Source organism: Scyliorhinus torazame, chromosome 23 (genome assembly GCF_047496885.1).
Source record: "Scyliorhinus torazame isolate Kashiwa2021f chromosome 23, sScyTor2.1, whole genome shotgun sequence".
Lineage (NCBI taxonomy): Eukaryota > Metazoa > Chordata > Chondrichthyes > Carcharhiniformes > Scyliorhinidae > Scyliorhinus > Scyliorhinus torazame.
This window is the reverse complement of record NC_092729.1, coordinates 66,469,072-66,477,012: the sequence shown is the minus strand read 5'-3', so window position 1 is coordinate 66,477,012 and position 7,941 is coordinate 66,469,072.

Sequence of the window (7,941 nt, the reverse complement as noted above, 5' to 3'; positions counted from 1 at the left end):
AAAATTAAACACAGCCCGACATTAAATACAGTGCAATGAAACAGTGCCCTACACTGAACAATGTAACATTAAACAGAGCCCGACATTAAATACGGGACAATGAAACAGTGCCGACAGTGAACAAGGTAAAATTAAACAGAGCCCAACATTAAATACAGCACAATGAAAAAATGCCCTACAGTGAAGAATGTAAAATTAAACACAGCCCGACATTAAATACAGTACAATGAAACAGTGACCTACAGTGAACAATGTAAAATTAAACATAGCCCGACATTAAATACGGTACAATGAAACAGTGCCCTACAGTGAACAATGTAAAATTAAACATAGCCCGACATTAAATACGGTACAATGAAACAGTGCCCTACAGTGAACAATGTACAATTAAACACAGCCCGACAGTAAATACGGTACAATGAAACAGTGCCCTACACTGAACAAGGTAAAATTAAACAGAGCCCGACATTAAATACAGTACAATGAAACAGTGCCCTACACTGAACAAGGTAAAATTAAACATAGCCCGACATTAAATACGGTACAATGAAACAGTGCCCTGCACTGAACAAGGTAAAATTAAACAGAGCCCGACATTAAATACGGTACAATGAAACAGTGCCCTACACTGAACAATTTAACATTAAACAGAGCCCGACATTAAATACGGTACAATGAAACAGTGCCCTACACTGAACAATGCAAAATTAAACAGAGCCCGACATTAAATACGGTACAATGAAACAGTGCCCTACAGTGAACAATGTACAATTAAACAGAGCTCGACATTAAATACGGTACAATGAAACAGTGCCCTACAAGCAATAAGGTAAAATTAAACACAGCCCGACATTAAATACAGTACAATGAAACAGTGCCCTACACTGAACAAGGTAAAATTAAACAGAGCCCGACATTAAATACGGTACAATGAAACAGTGCCCTACACTGAACAATTTAACATTAAACAGAGCCCGACATTAAATACGGTACAATGAAACAGTGCCCTACAAGCAATAAGGTAAAATTAAACACAGCCCGACATTAAATACAGTACAATGAAACAGTGCCCTACACTGAACAAGGTAACATTAAACACAGCCCGACATTAAATACAGTACAATGAAACAGTGCCCTACACTGAACAAGGTAAAATTAAACACAGCACGACATTAAATACAGTACAATGAAACAGTGCCCTACAGTGAACAATGTACAATTAAACAGAGCTCGACATTAAATACGGTACAATGAAACAGTGCCCTACAAGCAATAAGGTAAAATTAAACAGAGCCCGACATTAAATACGGTACAATGAAACAGTGCCCTACACTGAACAAGGTAAAATTAAACAGAGCCCGACATTAAATACAGTACAATGAAACAGTGCCCTACAGTGAACAAGGTAAAATTAAACAGAGCCCGACATTAAATACAGTACAATGAAACAGTGCCCTACACTGAACAATGTAACATTAAACAGAGCCCGACATTAAATACGGGACAATGAAACAGTGCCGACAGTGAACAAGGTAAAATTAAACAGAGCCCGACATTAAATACAGTACAATGAAACAGTGCCCTACACTGAACAATGTAACATTAAACAGAGCCCGACATTAAATACGGGACAATGAAACAGTGCCGACAGTGAACAAGGTAAAATTAAACAGAGCCCAACATTAAATACAGCACAATGAAAAAATGCCCTACAGTGAAGAATGTAAAATTAAACACAGCCCGACATTAAATACAGTACAATGAAACAGTGCCCTACACTGAACAATGTAAAATTAAACAGAGCCCGACACTAAATACGGGACAATGAAACAGTGCCCTACAGTGAACAAGGTAAAATTAAACAGAGCCCGACATTAAATACGGGACAATGAAACAGTGCCCTACAGTGAACAAGGTAAAATTAAACAGAGCCCGACATTAAATACGGGACAATGAAACAGTGCCCTACAGTGAACAAGGTAAAATTAAACAGAGCCCGACATTAAATACAGTACAATGAAACAGTGCCCTACACTGAACAATGTAAAATTAAACAGAGCCCGACATTAAATACAGTACAATGAAACAGTGCCCTACACTGAACAATGTAACATTAAACAGAGCCCGACATTAAATACGGTACAATGAAACAGTGCCCTACACTGAACAATGTAACATTAAACAGAGCCCGACATTAAATACGGTACAATGAAACAGTGCCCTACAGTGAACAATGTAAAATTAAACAGAGCCCGACATTAAATACGGGACAATGAAACAGGGCCCTACAGTGAACAAGGTAAAATTAAACAGAGCCCGACATTAAATACGGTACAATGAAACAGTGCCCTACAGTGAACAATGTAAAATTAAACAGAGCCCGACATTAAATACAGTACAATGAAACAGTGCCCTACAGTGAACAATGTAAAATTAAACAGAGCCCGACATTAAATACAGTACAATGAAACAGTGACCTACAGTAAACAAGGAAAAATTAAACAGAGCCCGACATTAAATACAGTACAATGAAACAGTGCCCTACACTGAACAATGTAAAATTAAACACAGCCCGACATTAAATACGGTAAAATGAAACAGTGCCCTACACTGAACAAGGTAAAATTAAACAGAGCCCGACATTAAATACGGTACAATGAAACAGTGCCCTACACTGAACAAGGTAAAATTAAACAGAGACCGACATTAAATACAGTACAATGAAACAGTGCCCTACAGTGAACAATGTAAAATTAAACAGAGCCCGACATTAAATACAGTACAATGAAACAGTGACCTACAGTAAACAAGGAAAAATTAAACAGAGCCCGACATTAAATACAGTACAATGAAACAGTGCACTACACTGAACAATGTAAAATTAAACACAGCCCGACATTAAATACGGTAAAATGAAACAGTGCCCTACACTGAACAAGGTAAAATTAAACAGAGCCCGACATTAAATACGGTACAATGAAACAGTGCCCTACACTGAACAAGGTAAAATTAAACAGAGACCGACATTAAATACAGTACACTGAAACAGTGACCTACAGTAAACAAGGCAAAATTAAACAGAGCCCGACATTAAATACGGTACAATGAAACAGTGCCCTACACTGAACAAGGTAAAATTAAACAGAGCCCGACATTAAATACAGTACACTGAAACAGTGACGTACAGTGAACAATGTAAAATTAAACACAGCCCGACATTAAATACAGTGCAATGAAACAGTGCCCTACACTGAACAATGTAACATTAAACAGAGCCCGACATTAAATACGGGACAATGAAACAGTGCCGACAGTGAACAAGGTAAAATTAAACAGAGCCCAACATTAAATACAGCACAATGAAAAAATGCCCTACAGTGAAGAATGTAAAATTAAACACAGCCCGACATTAAATACAGTACAATGAAACAGTGACCTACAGTGAACAATGTAAAATTAAACATAGCCCGACATTAAATACGGTACAATGAAACAGTGCCCTGCACTGAACAAGGTAAAATTAAACAGAGCCCGACATTAAATACGGTACAATGAAACAGTGCCCTACACTGAACAATTTAACATTAAACAGAGCCCGACATTAAATACGGTACAATGAAACAGTGCCCTTCACTGAACAATGCAAAATTAAACAGAGCCCGACATTAAATACGGTACAATGAAACAGTGCCCTACAGTGAACAATGTACAATTAAACAAAGCTCGACATTAAATACGGTACAATGAAACAGTGCCCTACAAGCAATAAGGTAAAATTAAACACAGCCCGACATTAAATACAGTACAATGAAACAGTGCCCTACACTGAACAAGGTAAAATTAAACAGAGCCCGACATTAAATACGGTACAATGAAACAGTGCCCTACACTGAACAATTTAACATTAAACAGAGCCCGACATTAAATACGGTACAATGAAACAGTGACCTACACTGAACAAGGTAAAATTAAACAGAGCCCGACATTAAATACAGTACAATGAAACAGTGCCCTACACTGAACAATGTAAAATTAAACACAGCCCGACATTAAATACAGTACAATGAATCAGTGCCCTACACTGAACAATGCAAAATTAAACAGAGCCCGACATTAAATACGGTACAATGAAACAGTGCCCTACACTGAACAAGGTAAAATTAAACACAGCACGACATTAAATACAGTACAATGAAACAGTGACCTACAGTGAACAATGTACAATTAAACAGAGCTCGACATTAAATACGGTACAATGAAACAGTGCCGACAGTGAACAAGGTAAAATTAAACAGAGCCCAACATTAAATACAGCACAATGAAAAAATGCCCTCCAGTGAAGAATGTAAAATTAAACACAGCCCGACATTAAATACAGTACAATGAAACAGTGACCTAAAGTGAACAATGTAAAATTAAACATAGCCCGACATTAAATACGGTACAATGAAACAGTGCCCTACAGTGAACAATGTACAATTAAACACAGCCCGACAGTAAATACGGTACAATGAAACAGTGCCCTGCACTGAACAAGGTAAAATTAAACAGAGCCCGACATTAAATACGGTACAATGAAACAGTGCCCTACACTGAACAATTTAACATTAAACAGAGCCCGACATTAAATACGGTACAATGAAACAGTGCCCTACACTGAACAATGCAAAATTAAACAGAGCCCGACATTAAATACGGTACAATGAAACAGTGCCCTACAGTGAACAATGTACAATTAAACAAAGCTCGACATTAAATACGGTACAATGAAACAGTGCCCTACAAGCAATAAGGTAAAATTAAACACAGCCCGACATTAAATACAGTACAATGAAACAGTGCCCTACACTGAACAAGGTAAAATTAAACAGAGCCCGACATTAAATACGGTACAATGAAACAGTGCCCTACACTGAACAATTTAACATTAAACAGAGCCCGACATTAAATACGGTACAATGAAACAGTGACCTACACTGAACAAGGTAAAATTAAACAGAGCCCGACATTAAATACAGTACAATGAAACAGTGCCCTACACTGAACAATGTAAAATTAAACACAGCCCGACATTAAATACAGTACAATGAATCAGTGCCCTACACTGAACAATGCAAAATTAAACAGAGCCCGACATTAAATACGGTACAATGAAACAGTGCCCTACAAGCAAGAAGGTAAAATTAAACAGAGCCCGACATTAAATACGGTACAATGAAACAGTGCCCTACACTGAACAAGGTAAAATTAAACAGAGCCCGACATTAAATACAGTACAATGAAACAGTGCCCTACAGTGAACAATGTACAATTAAACACAGCCCGACATTAAATACGGTACAATGAAACAGTGCCCTACAGTGAACAATGTACAATTAAACACAGCCCGACATTAAATACAGTACAATGAAACAGTGCCCTACAGTGAACAATGTAAAATTAAACAGAGCCCGACATTAAATGCAGTACAATGAAACAGTGCCCTACAAGCAACAATGTAAAATTAAACACAGCCCGACATTAAATACGGTAAAATGAAACAGTGCCCTACAGTGAACAAGGTAAAATTAAACAGAGCCCGACATTAAATACGGTACAATGAAACAGTGCCCTACAGTGAACAATGTAAAATTAAACAGAGCCCGACATTAAATACAGTACAATGAAACAGTGCCCTACAGTGAACAATGTAAAATTAAACAGAGCCCGACATTAAATACAGTACAATGAAACAGTGACCTACAGTAAACAAGGAAAAATTAAACAGAGCCCGACATTAAATACAGTACAATGAAACAGTGCCCTACACTGAACAATGTAAAATTAAACACAGCCCGACATTAAATACGGTAAAATGAAACAGTGCCCTACACTGAACAAGGTAAAATTAAACAGAGCCCGACATTAAATACGGTACAATGAAACAGTGCCCTACACTGAACAAGGTAAAATTAAACAGAGCCCGACATTAAATACAGTACACTGAAACAGTGACCTACAGTAAACAAGGCAAAATTAAACAGAGCCCGACATTAAATACAGTACAATGAAACAGTGCCCTACACTGAACAATGTAACATTAAACAGAGCCCGACATTAAATACGGGACAATGAAACAGTGCCGACAGTGAACAAGGTAAAATTAAACAGAGCCCAACATTAAATACAGCACAATGAAAAAATGCCCTACAGTGAAGAATGTAAAATTAAACACAGCCCGACATTAAATACAGTACAATGAAACAGTGCCCTACACTGAACAATGTAAAATTAAACAGAGCCCGACATTAAATACGGGACAATGAAACAGTGCCCTACAGTGAACAAGGTAAAATTAAACAGAGCCCGACATTAAATACGGGACAATGAAACAGTGCCCTACAGTGAACAAGGTAAAATTAAACAGAGCCCGACATTAAATACGGGACAATGAAACAGTGCCCTACAGTGAACAAGGTAAAATTAAACAGAGCCCGACATTAAATACAGTACAATGAAACAGTGCCCTACACTGAACAATGTAAAATTAAACAGAGCCCGACATTAAATACGGTACAATGAAACAGTGCCCTACAGTGAACAAGGTAAAATTAAACAGAGCCCAGCATTAAATACAGTACAATGAAACAGTGACCTACAGTAAACAAGGAAAAATTAAACAGAGCCCGACATTAAATACAGTACACTGAAACAGTGCCCTACACTGAACAATGTAAAATTAAACACAGCCCGACATTAAATACGGTAAAATGAAACAGTGCCCTACAGTGAACAAGGTAAAATTAAACAGAGCCCGACATTAAATACGGTACAATGAAACAGTGCCCTACAGTGAACAATGTAAAATTAAACAGAGCCCGACATGAAATACAGTACAATGAAACAGTGCCCTACAGTGAACAATGTAAAATTAAACAGAGCCCGACATTAAATACAGTACAATGAAACAGTGACCTACAGTAAACAAGGAAAAATTAAACAGAGCCCTACATTAAATACAGTACAATGAAACAGTGCCCTACACTGAACAATGTAAAATTAAACACAGCCCGACATTAAATACGGTAAAATGAAACAGTGCCCTACACTGAACAAGGTAAAATTAAACAGAGCCCGACATTAAATACGGTACAATGAAACAGTGCCCTACACTGAACAAGGTAAAATTAAACAGAGACCGACATTAAATACAGTACACTGAAACAGTGACGTACAGTGAACAATGTAAAATTAAACACAGCCCGACATTAAATACAGTGCAATGAAACAGTGCCCTAAACTGAACAATGTAACATTAAACAGAGCCCGACATTAAATACGGGACAATGAAACAGTGCCGACAGTGAACAAGGTAAAATTAAACAGAGCCCAACATTAAATACAGCACAATGAAAAAATGCCCTACAGTGAAGAATGTAAAATTAAACACAGCCCGACATTAAATACAGTACAATGAAACAGTGACCTACAGTGAACAATGTAAAATTAAACATAGCCCGACATTAAATACGGTACAATGAAACAGTGCCCTACAGTGAACAATGTACAATTAAACACAGCCCGACAGTAAATACGGTACAATGAAACAGTGCCCTGCACTGAACAAGGTAAAATTAAACAGAGCCCGACATTAAATACGGTACAATGAAACAGTGCCCTACACTGAACAATTTAACATTAAACAGAGCCCGACATTAAATACGGTACAATGAAACAGTGCCCTACACTGAACAATGCAAAATTAAACAGAGCCCGACATTAAATTCGGTACAATGAAACAGTGCCCTACAGTGAACAATGTACAATTAAACAGAGCTCGACATTAAATACGGTACAATGAAACAGTGCCCTGCAAGCAATAAGGTAAAATTAAACACAGCCCGACATTAAATACAGTACAATGAAACAGTGCCCTACACTGAACAAGGTAAAATTAAACAG